The sequence below is a fragment of the Cyprinus carpio genome, chromosome A22, assembly GCF_018340385.1.
Source record: "Cyprinus carpio isolate SPL01 chromosome A22, ASM1834038v1, whole genome shotgun sequence".
Classification (NCBI taxonomy): Eukaryota; Metazoa; Chordata; class Actinopteri; order Cypriniformes; family Cyprinidae; genus Cyprinus; species Cyprinus carpio.
In genome coordinates this window covers 16,573,487-16,590,774 of record NC_056593.1, presented here as the reverse complement: position 1 = coordinate 16,590,774, position 17,288 = coordinate 16,573,487, and positions in this window count along the sequence as shown.

Below are 17,288 nucleotides of genomic sequence, written 5' to 3'. Positions count from 1 at the left end.
GCAGAGTTTTTAGAGAAAATGTAGAGGTTTCAGCTAGTAGAGACTGGGAGACTGATTTCTGAACTGAAATGGAAACTTGAAGTGGATCCAGAGGGGAGATATAGTGACTCTCAGCAGCTGATAAGAAACAACAATATGAGGGTGGGCAGCCTTTCAGAATCCTCATCTATTTCCAGCCTTAATCTGTTGAAGCAGCATTATCCTCAGAGGAACAGCAAAGACTCCACTGAAGTATAAAACACAGAGAATCTGTCGTGTGTCTCCTCAGGCTGAAGACTAACAGATGCATGTGTTTCGTGAAGTGATTTCAGAAGGAGTGTGCTGGTAAAGAGCCTGTGATTATAACAATGTGCAGATAATGACTTTCTAAATGTGTCTTGGCCTGTGAGTGCGAATGATTATGTAAGAGCGCTGAATTCAAGCACGTGCCATTCATTAGGGCCAAATAAATATCATAGAAAAAAAAGGTTTGTAGCTCACAATTAACCATGAAATTATTGTTTGTGGCTTTGTTTTAATCATTTTATAATTATTTTTATTTACTTAATTACATTTATTGAGGTGGTACGAATGTCCCTCATTAAATATATTATTACAATACAAATTTTTATTATGTTATTAGTTTTAATAATACTATTTATAATTTAATAGAGTTTATTTATAATTGAATAAATAACGATTCATTGTTTAATTGTTAATTTAAAAAAGAAGTAGAAATATTAAGGTAGGACAAATGTTCTTGATGAAATTATTATTATTATTACAATTTAATAATATTCATAATTTAATATCATTTGTTTTTAATTGAATAAATTATTTATTAAATATGTGTACTTGTAAAATAACATTTATTAAAATGTATTAAGAACATTTTTTTAAAGAAAATCTGTATTATTATTATTATTATGGTTGTTAAATTATTAATATTTTAATTTAATAAATTTTATACATCAGTAACTGTGGAAACTAAGGCACAATAAAGTCTAAACTGAAAGGGTATCTAAAAATTGGTTTAAATATTTTTACATTTTAAATTAATGTTAAGATAATAATATCATATGGTAATAATTTAATAGGAAACTTGTTGTTGTTGTTGTTGTTAATTATTAACATTTATAAATAAAACATTTGGACAGTAAAGGATAGTTCTTTATGAATTTACACACACACACACACACACACACGTTTAATTAAAATGATGGGTATTTCAGTATTTAAAATGTTTTAAGTTTTTAAATACTTAAAATGTTGCTTTGTGTATGTGTGTTTGTGATACATTATATATACATACAGTACACACACACACACACACACACACACACACACACACACAATACAAATCCTTTTAGCATAATGTATATCTGTGTCTGTGTAGTATGTTGGTAGTGTGAACCTTCTTAAAACCAGTAAAGAGATTTTCCACGTGTCTTGTAATGTCCAAATCATGCAGCGCATCACAGATCCTTTCTGAAGTGACTCATTTGGGATTTTTCCTAATACTTTCTTTAAGTTCCCTTCGTGTTGGCCAGCAGAGATTACTCCCCTACTTCACTACAGAGACCAGCAGCAGGTAACACTAGCTGTCACACAGTCTTAGCTTATAAGTGTCCCGTGGCACGACCGGAGGTCACGCTCTCCGTCCAGACATACGTGACCAGCGTGAGCTCACAGGGGCTTGTGAAACGTCACACAATTGAGGACTGCGAGCTTTACACAGCCGATAAGAACACACTTAAATAAGGGCCCTTATCTGAGGGAAGTGCACACAAAATAGGTCACATGATAGCGGGGATATAAAAATGGAAATGTTTTCACTGATTCTGCTTTTGCTAATAAAGCAAATGACCAATTTTTGTGCTTGTGGTTTAAAAAAAGTCCAAAACTCAAAGTATATTGTGGCCTAAACTTCAAGTTGTCCATTGGTTTGGCTCAAATCAAACAACAGAAGCGGTCAATAAGAAAAATGACTGTGTCAGAACATTACAGACGCTACTTAATAACATTTATCAGTGCAGATTACAGATGTGGGTTAGTGGTGCTTCGACTTGAATGTGTAATGTTGAGGTAACTGTGGGATGTTTTCTGAAAGCAAACAAGCCATTTTTGACTGACTGCTGATTGGCAGTCATTATTTTCCCACCCTCATGTTGTTACAAACCTGTATGACCTTCGAGGAACGCAAAGAGAAAAACATTTCAAGAAGGTCAAATTATTAGATATCATCACTGTGATGGCATTTCCTGTTTTTTATTGTTTATTATTTATTTATTTATTTTTGCATGTTTCTGAATGTCGGTTGCACCACATGACATTGATTTGGCCCACAAAAATCTTTGAAAAATTAATAAGTGCATCAATTTTGTTTAACACTTAATATTGATTGATTATGTATGGATGTTGTTTGTTTGTACCACATGACTGATTTGGCCCACAAAAATTTTCAGAAGGAAACCTGATGCATTAAGAGTAAATCATTCAATCAATCAATAAATAAGCAAATTACTTTGGTTACTTTAGGGGAGTTTTTGGCTTCAGATGATGCAGAAGAAATTAAAAGAGACATACATAAAATAAGAATTGTATTAAAGAGACGCAAGGAAACCTTCACTTGACAGAAATGTAAGAAGGCCTACAAAAACAGGCCTCCAGATCCCATTCTACAGAGCAGAGAAGAACAAGAGCATGTTTTATTTCTCAAATACTCTCCCACAGAGAAGAGAAGCTGCGCCAAGTCTAATAATTTCATTTTATGGTAGGCATGCATGCAAAGTTTAATTTCACGCTGACGAGAAATAAAGGCACAAATAGGCCTATTATGTTCCCTTGCATTTACTGGCCCTAAAATATGGCCTGTCCACAAGGTAGTTTTACCAAGAAGAACATTTAAATTTAGCATCAAAGAAAAAACAAACAACCTGGAAATTCCATTCAGCTATCAACAGATTCTGAATGTGAGGCCGCTGGCCAAGCGACGGAGCCAGTATCTGTCAGCAGAAGTTTTAGTCTTCTCCAGTTCATACGCTCCGTCCACAATAATGCCTGGAATGTATTGTGCGAAAACCACTAGCGGTGCTGTTCCAAAAAACAACTATTTGATTGAACAAATGTTGACTCTAGGCAGCAGTCCGTCTAGGATAATGGACGCTCCAAGAGGAATTGATGCAAATCCTTCAGTTTTTGTATGAAAGATCAGGCCCTTACATGAAAGACATGCCTGCAATTAGCAGCAAATGAAAACAGGATTATAAAAACGCTACTGTCGAAATAACTCTTTTAAACACGCTCTTCAGATCTATAAAGATCTGGACTAAAAATAACGCACTAAAAATAACAAACTGAGTCTTACGAGCGATGTAAACCGAACTCATTAAAATGTCACACACAAACTTGCAGTTGTCGCTGTGAGAAGCATTTATATTTACATGTTTGACAGATGTTGTTATCTAAAGTGATTTTATTTCTGTGCAAAGAAATTCTCAAACGTGCTGCTATCTATTTGGTTTATACAGTTAAACAAGATTAAATTTAACTGTTGAACTAATATCTTTGTTCCAGAACTTTCAAATATGGTCTAAATGTTTTCCACAAAGAGGATTTTTATTGAAGTTATTCAACATAGTCCTGATTTTGTACTAACTATGAACCTTTCTGTCCTTTATTAATTCCGCAGGGGAAATTTACTTATAACAAGCAGCGGGACACTTGTTAAACATTCCAGTGACCTGTTTAGGACTAATTTGAGCAGATAATTGGACAGACGGCTGGGACAAGTGCCCAGTGGCTTGTTTGATTGGGTTCAGAATGTTCCAGAGTGGTTTTTAAAGTCAATTAGTCCTCTGATGAGGCATAAGAGGAATTTCGATTCATTAAACTGATTAGGTTATGTCCTTTAACCAAATTTGTCTTGCATTTATATTGGAGAGTAAAATTCCCCTAGTGGCTGATTAAGGGTATTACAAAAATAAAGTTATGTGTCATTCAGCTCTTATATACAAAATTGGTTGCACATAGAGTGCTGCAAGGATGACATATATTTGTAGGCCACATTTTAGCACTGCTAAACAGGAACTGTGCATGATTTAAAATGAACACAGCCTTGAAGAAAACCAAACAAAAAGCTTGAGATCACAACTTCATTAACTGTGGCATTGAAAATATGTGCTCTTCAAATCATTTTTCAATAGCAGCTCTCACACCATCTAGAAGTACTGTATAAATAAAAAGTATAAACAAACAGAATCAATGAACATTTTAACAATCCAGACCAGCTAAATGAATACATAACTTCAGAGGCCCTACCAAGACACACTACTGCACAATTTGCATTCATTTGCATGGAGAGTTGCTGATTTGCTAGCCACCAGGAAGAGACACCAGGAACAATATCGGACAGCAGAAGCATTAAACACAACCAGCATGTCACAATTTACCCCTTAAATGGAAATGATCAATGTTTTTGTACTTGACCCTGTTTGACCTGCTCAACCTTTTCTCACTGATCATTCAGTATAGAAATCCAATATCATGAGATGCATTGGCAGGCAGATCCCGCAAATGTGTTGAAGCATGTTGAGGCGTGTATCATCTGTTGGAGGTTTGCCCACGAGCTGCAGTGGGTCACTGCATTATGTAACTGGTTATGCAGGGGCACGTGTGCTGCTGTCAGCCTGTTCACCAGTCTTCTGTTAAATTGTGCTTTCTCCTCTCTGGCCTCTATACAACAATTCCGGCTTTTCTTTTACTCTGCTGAATCATAATCCACTGGAGTCTAAAAATACACAAAAAAAAAAAGAAAAAAAAAGGAAATGTTACATGAAAATGAATTTGATAGCGGAGAGGATTAGCACATGATGACGCCCTGTGACAGATTTATTTCTGAAAAAAAAAAAAACTGTGAGCTTCTTTTGACTGAGTATTGGAGCAATGCCACATGCCTTCAATAAAAATGATGAATATACCTTAAAAATAAATGATAGACAGATATAGATGGATGCATAGACAGATAAGACAGATGGATAGAAATATAGAACGATGAAAGGTTAAACAGAAAAATAGACTGATGGATGGACAGATGGAGAGATGGATGGATGGATGGCTAGATGGCTGGATGGATGGATGGACAGATGGATCCAATGACAGAAAGATGGACAGAAGAATGGATGGAAGCAAGGGTAGATGGACAGATGGATGTATGGACACCCTGATGGATGGATGAATGGATGAACTGATGGATATAGAGGTATGGACGGACAGACGGACAGATGGATGGATGGATGGATGGATGGATGGATGGACACACTGATGGATGAACTGATGGATATAGATGGACAGACAGATGGATGGATGGATGGATGGATGGGCAGACTGATGGATGGATGGATGGACTGATGGATGTATGGATGGATGGATGAATGGCTAGGCTGATGGACTAACTGATGGATGGATGGAAGGATGGTTGGAGAGACAGATGGACAGAAGGATGGATGGACGGACAGACACACACAGACTGATAGATGGACTGATAGACAGATAGTCAGACGGACGGATGGATGGACTGATGGATGCATAGATAGATGGACGGACAGATGGATGGATGGACGGATGGTTGGAGAAACAGATGGACAGAAGAATGGATGGATGGATGTATAGATAGATGGACGGATGAAAGTATAGATGGATGGATGGATGGACTGACAGACTGGCTGATGAATAGATGGATGAATGGATGGACAGACTGTTGGAGAGACAGATGGATAGACAGACAGATGGACAGAAGGATGGATGGAATGGTTGGATGGACTGATCTCTTATTTATTTATATTTAAGATACATTAATTATACTAATCTAAAGTATGATTACCTATATATTTCTGTGTATTCACCCATCCATCTGTCCATCTGTTACATCTAACTACAATCTTGTACATTCATTCTAAACTGAAATCACATCCAGTGTGTCCGCACTGGCTTTCTGTGGTGTTCTATGGACAGGATTCCACTAGTTTGAAGACGGCAGTGGCATCTGATGACATTCTCAACTTTATTTACTGCTCCACACACGCAACAGTATGTCAGCTATGTTACCCTAAATGATGGCAGGCCGTCCCGTCACCTGTCAAGCCCTGTCAACTTACAGCCAGATCACATACTGCACATACATCAGGCCCTAAACATGACCGTCATACTGAGTGGACATTTCAGCAGTCATGTTTTGATTCTTTATCCTTCATATCCATCATCAAGTCCACTCTAAAGACAACCTATGTTCATGGAAAACCTTAAAACATATAAGGAAACTTCAAAAAGATCCATAAATGGAAATGTCATGGGAAAACTTAGGAAATTTCTACACTGAATATGCGTTTTGCTACTTATTTTCAAATGTAAACAAAATTTGTGACTGACCAGTGCAATGTCAGATGCTCCTCTCAAACACAAAATGCTCTTCTTGGACATGATCATCAGGATTTGCATTTGTAGAGTTTGTCTTAAGTGCTGCAGACCTGGGCCAAATATCCAGAAATGAATAAATTCATACTTTCTTTCAGTTAAAATTTTAACTTCTTTGATCTGCTGCTTATTAATAGTGAGTAAGGTAGTTGTTAAGTTTAGGTATGGGGTAGGGTTAAGGGATCTAAAATATGGCCATGCAGAATAAGACATTCATGTGTGCTTTATACATACTAATAAACAGCCAATATACTAGTAAGCAACTAGTTATTAGTGAGAACTGGTCCCTAAAGTAAAGTGTTACCATTTTTTTATTTATTTATTAATATTATATTGTATTGTATGTATGTACTGTATGCATGTATTATTGTTATTAAATTAGAAAATACCAAAACAGCAACAACAAAAAGCATTTTCATTAGTGGTTTCCAACTTTTGGACCCTACTGTATATTCATATAAAATAAAGTAATATTTTAAATCCTTATCCATTAATCATGAAAAACGCCATTGAAATTAACTGGCCAACATGTGCACGAGCCAAAACAGTCAAAACAGGTCACAGGTCATACATGCATGAATGCTCTATACTTTCAGTTGGAGAAAACCATCATTACAGTTGCATTTGATTATATGTGCAGTAATACATTACTAGTGCAGTATTACATTACTGTATGTAGTGCTATCTGACCAACAGCTTAGGATGTCTTTATTTTTAACAGCATTTTCAGTCTTTTAAATGATGTCATATAAATTCTTTAATCCTGATTGGGAAGACAATTTCTGCATCCTTTTATTTTTAAATGAGAATAATCTACGATAAAAACCAGTGTTGCTGCAGGATTGTTAGAAAAACAAGCTGAATGCATCCAATTATAAAGCAAATTATCTGTCTCTGAGATACAAATTCATTTGAGGTGAGCTTGTAAACTGCGGTAGAACATTTTCATACTGGTTACAATTCAATTACCAATGCAAACTCTGTCGTTTGTAAACCCCACTCCAGTAATGACTTCACAGAGGCTTTGATTTGGTAGCTTTAGTACATTTTCTGTTTCTAGCTTCTTCTAACGTCACAATCCTACTTCAGAAAGCTCCAACTTACCTTTTCAAACCTTAAATAGGTGTCCATAGGTGTTCACAGACATTTCATTTGGTCATTCTACTGTGATTTTAGGAAAAAAATGTCCTCAAAAGACAAACATATGCTCATTTTAAGAGTTTAAAACCATAATGCATCATGCAGTGAAACACATGCTGGTTATTCCACTGGTTTACCTGCCTTTTGGTGAAGTGCCATGATAGATTGCATCATAATCCTTCAGTCCACTCCTACGTATTATACTGATGATTGAAGAAAAATAAAAAATGAAATATGAAATATATATATATATATATATATATATATATATATATATATATATATATATATATAAACACATGTCTGCAGATGATTATAGCTGGGAGCTATTAGCTGAAAACACATTAGGAACACAGCATGAAGCCTTGTTGGCATTCTAACAAAGACACTGATTGTACCTGCTGTTGATTGTATCTTAAAATGCATCATTTGAATCACAAGAATCTCAGTTTTCCACAGAAGTGTGACATATTTAGTACAATGGAATACTAAGAGGTTAAACTATGACCATTGTAATCTGAAACTAAATAGGGATTTATGTTTGGCAATATTGGTAACATGAAACCATAATGTATTAGCAATTCTCTTGAAATCTCCAACAGTCTAAAGCTACATGTTTGAAACTGTCATAAATGTCATTCATTTTCCAGTGTGACATAGAGATTGACATTGGATAATGCTAAAACCATGACAGAAATGAGTTTGATGGGAACTCTGAGGTGTAATTCAGCAGACTATAATAATACAGTACACTACTTATAGAGACTCCTGGGTTGTTCTTAAAGTGACAGGCTTTGATCAAGTGCACCATTGTGACACAACAGGACTATGAGGTCATTGATGTATTAGTTCTCTACCAGGACAAAACCTTCAACCTTTACAGTCACAGCTCGTTTTTAATTTATTTTTTTAACCATTACAATGCCACAACCATTTTGTTACATTTAGGTTAGCATAGATTGTCGACTTGTAGTTAAATGTTTTTCCTGTTGTACTGACATCCAATAAGCCTTGTAGTCAGCAAAATGTTAAAAAAAAAAATAAAATAAATAAAAAATCACCTGCATCTGTATTTATTTTTAAGTTACTCACTGTAACATTTTTGTGTGTGTGAAAGATATTTCTGTATAATTATCTGTTTGCAACAAAGTCAAGATTTTTTTTATTATTATTTTTTTTTATTAATAACATTTTGCTCACTACAAGGCTTTAAAAAAATAATAGTATTCTATATTACATGGAATATTAGTAAACTTGGAATATAGATTGGATTATTATGGATTATATTACTTCGCTTTTGGTGTTTATTTATTTATTTATTTATTTCTCAACAGAAACAAAATAACTACAGAAGAAAATGGTGACCAAACTTTTGTTCATGGGTGAACTGTTCGTTTAAGAGGGATCAAGTTTTGCTCTGTATGAGATCACTGGAGACACATAATAATGTGATTGTCTATGTACGGCAGTGGAGGAGAGGAAACCCTTAAGTGGATTCATGAGCCAAACATAGCACTCTCTCAGACGACGACTCAGTCAGTGAACTTTGAACTTTTTGTTCTTCTAGAAGCAGCAAGAATAAAAAGCAGGTGCTTTCCCATGCATCAAACACATTATCAGGGCGACACCTGATTAGTCAGTCAAAAACTAATTGTTGAAACTTGGGAAACAAAAATTGCCATGTGTTTAATTGCACATGTGATGTGAATGAGATGTGTTTGAATTTATCTTGACCCATCAAACTTGGAGTTTAAGTATAAATATGTCTTTTCCCCATACAAAATACAAAATTGAAAAACAAAGGCTAATACTTAATTTTTTTTTTTTTTTTTTTTTTTTTTTTTTACAAAATGTGGTCAGCTGGAATAAATGGGACATACAAGCAATGTATTGAGTAGTGATGTGCAAAATACAGATGGGAACCATTTGGATTCTTACAGTTTGATTCTCAAAGTCACAATATTGTCAATTTTGAATCAAAATTAAACTACTTAGTACAAATGTAAAATTTCTAGTTTAGGGGTGTGTGATATTGACCAAAAATGATATGTCAATATTTATTTGTATTTATTGATTTTGTAAAATGTGGGTGATTATTAGACAAAATTAGACACAATTTTGTTGAGTGTGTTTTTGCGGCAGTATCTTTAAAAAAAATAAAAATATTTACATGAAATTAATTTTAAAATACTCAGCTTATCTGAAATAATTTTACCATGCATGCAGCTAAAGGACAGTACACTGCCAGCATAATAATTACATTTTAAAAATGTAGTAATTTAAATGTAATTACAGTTATAATTTAAACTGAGTAATAATTAATTATAATAAATAAATATATTGAATAATAATAATTATACTACTACTAATGTTATAAGAGTGATATAAAAAAACTATAAAAAGTAATTAATTAACTATTCAACTAGTTATCCATTGTGATCCATCCCTATTGATAAGTTTATGTGAAATATGGCTTACAATTATTTTACTTTTACTTTTTTTTTTGCATTGCACAATGCCTACTTTTCACCATACTATTTAGTAATAACAGTGCTCAGTATATAGTGCAAACAAAGCATTCAACTGTAGCATTTTGTAAGTTGCAGACTAGTATTCATGTAGACATCTGAAACATCCTCCTATAGCTTCACTATTTCCTACATTGCTCCATAAATATTACAACGATTCAGCGAATTTGGACACTGACTGTGACAGAAGTGCTGTGGTTGACATCTGAGTGAACATTTGTAGGGTGACAAGAGAGTGGATTAAATAAAAAAAATAAATAAATAAATAAATCCCAGAAAAAAAAATGCCAGCCTTTAGTTTGTAGTACACTTGTTATTAAAGTGCATTATGGGACCAAAAAAGTGCCATGGTTTCGTACACTAATACAACTGCACTAACGGTATGGGGATGATTTTACAGCCCTGGACAAATGTTATTCAGTCAAGCGGTTGTAAGATTTACAGATCTCAGACACTCTGACCAAACACCTCAGACACGTTGATCATCTGAGATACACTTTGATAAACTGTAAAGCTGATGCCATTTGTCTGGACCAGAGGAGGGCCACAGTGTGAAAAAACAAAGAACTTTTTGCGAGAACCAACATCTGAACACTGTCTAACAATCCTCACATTCTCATTCAAGACAACACACCCAACTGAGAGAGACAAAAGTTTTCACACCTTGTGAATGATTACACTACAGAGATCACCGAAACCACTATTCTTAATCAGAGTTTCTAACAATGCAACCGTTCATGTGTTGATGTCCTCTGAAAGGTCTCTGTGTGTCTTGTAAAAGGTCTCATTCTCTTAACAATAGGACAGACAGCCATCAAGATTCAAACATACTGAAAACAGACCACTCCCAGTGTCTTTCACGCAAATTACCTTCTGCCCCAAAAGGTTATAACTCTACTTGATCGATGCAAATTCTTATTGTTAGTCCCTGTCTCCATTTCGGGGGATGTTTATCTTGGTCAGAGTACTTCTTGCAAGAAGATCAGGGCGCTTCTGTAGCCAGATGAGCCCATAGTATGGAATATGTCCATACACTCAGGTCAAGTCAGGTATGCATCCTTTACTCTTAGATTTATCTTTGAGAATTTGATGTTTTGTATTGATTTGAATTGATTTGATATTCTGAATTGACTATGTAATTGGCAAAATACATATTTGCCTGACTGATAATAAATTGTTACATTTGAATTTATTCTGACTTAAGGCCCGTTCACACCAAGCACAATAACTATAAAGATAACGATAAAGATATAGTTCTAAAAATCTTTCAGTCCAGACCACAGCTATAACAATAAAGGCACAGAGAAACAATAACTTTGGAATCATTTTCAGAACGATTTTTTTCCAAGTGATGAACGATACAAACATTGACAGCCAATCAGAATCCATCCTGCTATAACGAGCTCAAGAATTATAGCAGGATGTTAAAGTGACAGACGCACGTACGCTTAGAATAAACAGACGATATCGTTCGCTGGTGTGGATGCTAATATTGTTATCTTTATACTTATCTTTGTAGTTATTGTTCTTGGTGTGAACGGGGCTTTACTCTGAGATTATTGATTGACTCTAATTAATTATGTTAAGTCTATAACACCGCAACTACCTAAGTGTGCACAGATCTATGGAGACTAATAGGGATGTAACGATTAACCGCGAGCCGGTTGAAAATTAATTAAAATATGTGATGATTCAAATCGGTTGAGATGCTAAATAAATCACGAGACAATAAGGGATATTATATGAAAGTATGTCTGAGGGGAACTTACTGTCTTTAGAAAAGTTTAGATGGTATTTTTTCTTTTCATCTTGCCTCTGTATAATACATATTAAAGTTCATAAGTGCAGCTCTGCTTCATTTACAGCAGAAACCAAGGAAAAGCTTTAAGCGCCACCTGCTGGCAGAGAGTGAATCTGCATCTCGTTCAGCTCGTCTGCTGTTTCTGTTTCATGTAGATTTTTTTTATGTATAGTTTCACAAAACTGAAGTCAAACCATTCTGTTTTTGCTTCAAATTTTTTAATTATTCAATCTAATTTAGATTAAAAACTGCTCTTGTTGCATGTATGCAGCATCTTTGTTTGGATCATGATTAAAATGCTGCCTCTCATTTTAAATGGAAAGAGCACAGGCAAAGCCTTATTTTGTTTATATGAAGAGATTTATTTTATTTGTGTTACTTAATTATTTAATTTGGGGCTTGTTTTAAAATGTAAATTTAGTTTTGTTATTTACATTATATTTAAATGTTGTCATTTAGCAGACGCTTTTATCCAAAGCAACTTACAAATTAGGACAATAGAAGCAATCGAAACCAACAAAACAGCAATAATATATAAGGGCTATATTAGTATATTACTATAGTGTTATATTTCAATTTCACAAAGAAATGTGCAGCATTTTGTCCAAGCAATAATAAAAGGACACATTTAATTTATAATTTGTCTTAAATCTCATTTTGTAAAAAAAATAAAAATTGTGAATCGAACCGTGAAATCAAAATCGTGAATCGACTCATGAGTTGAGTGAATCGTTACATCCCTTGGGACTAATAAAAGTATTTTAGAATGAGCTTAGTATTGCACAAGCCGTCCAGAGTATTAGCCAATCGCCTCTGTCTAATGACCAAGACTGATGAGTTTGTGTTGAGTTGAGTGTTATAGGAATAAGATTAATCAGATACAATAGGATTAGAGAGCGAAATAGAATAATCAAATGTCTAAATAATAATAATAATTAGAGATGAACAAACAACCGACTGGCATTTCAGCCTTAAATCTGAGTTCGAAATAAAATGGAGTCAGATTAGAGTTGAACTTAAATTAAATAACTTTGCGCGCTGAAAAGAACAAACATGCAAGCCACCATTGGATACCTTCCTTGGGCCAATTGCGTGGACCTTACATGGTCTAAACAGCTAATTTGACAAAACCACAGTTCTAATCATAGTGCTAATCATGTATTGTTTTCAAAGCCAATCCCTAGGAAGTTTTACTTCTGTTTTAATTTGCTATAGTCTGAGTCTGAGCCAGATGCTAAGAACTCACATGACAGACTTTGACTCAGTTATATAGGATTAAACTGAGCACTTTCAAACAGATTGGGTCAGAAGAGTAAGTTAATAACAAACAAGTCCATTCCTCAAGTCATAAAGAACATTATTGAGCAGTATAATGAAGCATGTGACATTAGCAAGCATGCTAACTCCACCTGAAGGTGTTTAGGTGCTACATCACCAAATTAGGGTTTCATAATGTTTCCTATCTCTGCTGTGGTATTAACTGACCTTGGAAACATGGAAAATCCTTAAGGATTTGGTTGGCTGCCATTTCTGTCCTTTTCTGTCTATGAAGGATTGCCTTAGGTAACTGGAGACATTTCATACGCGCACATGTTGTTTTGGAAAGTGACGGTTCATTATCAGCTGAGCTGTTTGTTTAATTGTGAAACAGCATGTTTAATTTTGATAAGCACGTACAGAAACTTAGCATAGTTATTTTTACTTTTTATTTTTATTTTTTAAACTGTGGGAGCTTTTGGTCCTGTGAAAATACACTTTAACACTCTATAGTTTATTTAATATGTCCACAAACTGTGTCCAACGGTGAATAAACAAATTTGTTGTGGGAATGCGGTTTGGATTGACATTTGTCATTCTGCAGAGGGACGAACCAGAGCATAGAGGAGACAGTCTGACAATGTTTGCATGTGAGCAGCAAAGAGGATTACATCCAAAAGCCCGAGTGCCTTTTCAGGCCTGATGTAAGGCTCAAGGTCATAGACTCTGTGATCATTTGCATGTGGGACTGGGAGCATTGAATGTTGCACTCCATTGTATTAAAAAAAACTCAAGCCGCTGCAGGTGTTTAACTCTACTTTACCTCTATCATTTTGTATTTTCTCTAAACAGCGTTCTGTTGTATCAACGGAAAGCTATAGGGTTAGTTCACCCCAAAATAAACATTCGGTCATCATTCACTCACCTTTATGTCATTCCAAACCTATATGATTTTTTCTGTAGAACACAAAAAGAAATGTTTCACAGAATGTTCAAGCTGCTTTTTGTAGTCCATGTTTTACTAACTAAACAGGCAATAACAGACAAAAGCTCAGTGGTCATGATCAGCATAAACAATTTAGTCATTCAAGGTTAATTCAAGGTCATTGATGCAACATAATGTACGAAAAAAAAAAGTGTAATAAGCCGTAGCTGTGGACACTCACTCAAGTCAAGCATCTCTGTGGTAAATAAAATATTTGTCTGTGGCTGTCGCACTCGGGTCAAGGATAAAGTTGTCGACAAGTCAAAAAGTGTTACTTATAGTTTATGGTCATCAGAAAAACAGAACAAACTGACCTAAGTGTGCTTTAAACAGCACTGTTTGTATTGTAGTTCTTCTCCAACTTCCTTATTTTAAGAGTCATATCAGTTCATGTTGACTTTCTCTCTTGTGTCCTATCTAAGCCAATGACATCCATAAATTACTAAATAAAACATTAATTTGTTAGTCATAACACAAAATAACAGGACCGCCTATATCCTGTTCGTTCACTCCAGTGAAATGTTTAAATGTATGTTTAATCTGGTTTACATTCAATTTCTCAAATGGTACTATATTTTGGTATAGTATGGCACCAGAAATGTTGAGGTTATGATTTTGATGCAACCTTGGGTGTACATTTTGGATAATGGTGTCTCCAAAATGCATAATGAGATAGAGTTGCTTGTTAAAAACATAAACTGTTGCATTGAATTACATTTAAAAACGATGTAATGTAACATGATATTTTTTATTTATTTTTTTGTAAAAATCATGCCTTTTTTTTTTTTAATGTCACATTAAATTCTTCATAAAACCATTTTTGCGTAAATAGTTACACTAAATTTCAGAAATTTTCACAAAACCATTGTAATGCAAAATTATTATTTTATTAATATTATTATAATTTGTAAAAATCATACTTGCATGAATTGCATTGAATCCCTCGTAAATCCATTTTGTGTAAATAGCTGCATTGCAGTTTTCATAAAATTAATATTATGTAACTTTTTAATTACGGAATTGTTCTTAAAAACCACTCTTTAAGTTATTGTACTGAATCTTTCATAAAACCATTGTAATTACATTGTGATTGTTTTTTTGTTTTGGTAAAAACCATGCTTACGTAAAGTATTGCATTGAATCCTTCATAAAACCATTATTTCATATGTTTTCGTATTGAATCATTCATAAAGCCATTGCAACATAAAATTAGTTTGTGTGTAAAAATGACTGTGGTTAGTGTAAACGCTGTTCACCACTCTAAACAAGACCAAATGTGAGACATACCTGCTTTTTTCTCAGTATCGAGTTATTAACAGGCCTTGAAAACTCTGATGGTTTTACTGTTGCAGCAACTTGTAAGGAAACAGTGGGCTTGACTGTTTTCACTTACTGCTATCGTATAACACTTTCATCTTTCTACAAAGCAGTCAGAGAGGAAATCAAAATTTTTTCAGAAAAGTTCATGTTTTCGTTGTTGTCATTGTTTGGCTGCGGACGTGAGGAATTGTTTCACGTTCTGCTGAAAAGCCGTCAAAACACTAAAAGGTTATTTTTCGGAGTGTGAACGTGTGAAAGCCCACTTTAAAAAAAAAAAAAAAAAAAAGTGAAACTGTTAAAGGACTATCATGTAAACATGTCTGATGACAAGCGTTTGACTTCCTCTTTTCAACTTCCTCTGCAGACAGTGGAAAACTACTGAGCAGTTTGGCCAAACAGACAAGCGTTCACATGTTTCAGACATCGTATCTCTGGGGAGATCCTCTTTCCACATGACTGCTGCAGGACGTTTCACTTCACACAACTAAAGGCACAAGAAGTCTGTTCGATTTTCACTGTAAAAGTTTGTAATTGAATGGGAAAAGAATGTAAAAATGCTACAGGTTGCCAAGTATGCCAATTAGCTGTAATCTGTCATTTATCATGCCATAAATTGTGAGAAATTATAGTAGATTTAATGGGTACATTTTATTGGTACATTTTCTGGTGCAAAGCCAATTTAAGTAGGTTAGGTAGGGTGGTATATTAACATTATATATCAATTATTAAAGTTATGAAGTATACAGTACATGGCTCATTCTATAATTTAGGGTACGTTTCATGTCCATTGGTGATCAGAAATACTATATTTTACCCATTAAGAGAATACATACTATAATTTTACATGAATATTTTGAGCACACTGTTTTTAATTTTTCTTGAAATAGCCTTTATGTTCCTTAAATTTCAGTTTTTACAATGTCTGCTTTCCAAATTGAGTATTGGGTTCAAAATAATGAATAAAAAATGTCCTATATTCAATTTATTTCGCCAATCTAAATGCCTTAGAAAACCTGAGATTGAGTTTAATTTAATTTTCTTTTAAATAAGAAAATGTTTCATTTTATCATGAAACCATGTGACCAGCATCATGTGATGTCATTTTCTTCTTTGGTGGATATTTTATTTCTATCTATCTATCTCTCTCTCTCTCTCTCTCTCTCTCTCTCTCCACACACACAAAAAAAAAAAAAAAATATATATATTAGTCTTCATTGACATTTTGTCAGTGAATATTAACTGCCTGTCAACTATATTTGAGTATAACTGAGTTGAAATTGTCAACTATGTTACCTGTCATCCCATAAAGTTTATCCGTAACATAGTTGACAAAGTCACAATCATATATACTTTTAAATGACTTTTTTGCTGTTGTTGTTGTTGTTTGCATGATTTTAGCAAAAGAAGCAACATTTGTGATACAATTGCTGTCAGAATTTGTTTTGTAATGTCTGGTTTTGTAGATTATGAGGGTTTTTTTTCCTATTATCTGATGGCCTCAAAACATCTGAGTGAACTGAGTTAAAGGGATCCTGACTTGATGTACTGCAGTGCACTAAAATCATGCAAAAACATTCAGACAGCATGTTTGCATTGCAAGCAGATGCACTAGAGGTGACCTACAGCTGATGCATGATTTTGATCACCTGAAGCAATGTGCTGTGCAAGACTGCTGTTGTGACACTGTTGTGAAAGGAAAGAAGTGATCAAATAGGAGAAGTGAAGTGCAAGCGAGGAGTGGTGGAAAATTACAGAAACTTTAGTCGGAGGCTAGATGCTGTTTTGATACACAGCGAATGTAATGCTT